This window comes from Solanum tuberosum, unplaced genomic scaffold, assembly GCF_000226075.1.
Source record: "Solanum tuberosum cultivar DM 1-3 516 R44 unplaced genomic scaffold, SolTub_3.0 scf00167, whole genome shotgun sequence".
NCBI classification, from domain to species: domain Eukaryota; kingdom Viridiplantae; phylum Streptophyta; class Magnoliopsida; order Solanales; family Solanaceae; genus Solanum; species Solanum tuberosum.
In genome coordinates, this window is record NW_006239091.1 from 943,925 (window position 1) to 945,104 (window position 1,180).

Genomic DNA, 1,180 nt, shown 5'->3' on the forward strand with positions numbered 1-1,180 from the left:
GTAAGAAAACACTTTATAAGTAGCTTCAAGTCATACTTGTGCCATGTATGAATGGCATCCCATACTACCATCCACACTAAGTACTTCTTTAGGCTAACTTACTCCATGCTAACTATCTTTCATTCTAATCTATTAAGAGTAGAATACTACCATGCTAGACCTAACTACCATGGAAAACATCATATCATACAATCCAAGCTATCTAGGAAGGATACAAGTATACCAACCTAGCCACCATGCAACCATTCAAGAAGATGCAGGCTATCCACAAGGGAGTATGAATCCTCAACCCTAAGTTATCCTTAGGAGAGTATAATATCTCAATCCTAAGCTATCATGAAATGGTCTTGGCCTAACCAAGTCAAGCTACCATGAAGGCATTCTAGTCATGTTACTTCAAGCTATCCTTAGAAGAGCTTAATTCCTCAATCCCAAGCTACCATGCCTATACTAATGCAAGCTACCATGAACAGCATCCTACCAATGCTAGTTCAAGCTAACCTTAGGAGAGCTTAATTCCTCAATTCCAAGCTACCATGAGATCTACCATCCCAAGCTACATAATTCAACTATCCATGAAGGAATCATAAGACTCAACCTCAAGCTATTCTAGTCTAACAAGCATGATTCATTTTAGGTGATTAACCTTTCACATTCTACACACATGCAAGCTAACTCATCATATTAGACTTATTCTATAAGCCCTAGTGATCAACATTATGGCTTCAAGCCCTACATTCAAACTTTACTTCACAATCATCATACTAGTCTAGATTTCAAGGCACATTAGCCCTAAGCCTTAGTCATAAGTCAATTCTAAGCATAATTCATCAAGAGTCCCAATTCTTAATCATTTTAATTCATATTCTAACATACATGCATAAGTCTAGTAAATTTATGATCTCATATTCACATCCTTGGATATACTCCATACATATCAACAACCCAAGAGAATCTAACAAAAATCATCAATTCCTTATCAAAAGATCTAAACCCACATACTTTGGAAATTAGGGTAAATCAAGGAATTCACATAAATTCTTCATAATATCATGAATCAACATTAATTTGATCACAGATGAGTAGTATCCAACCGTTTGGAATCATACCCACCTAAAACCCAAGCATTGGAAGTAACCCTTCCTTCATTGGGGTTCTTCCTCACAAATTAGGGGAAATT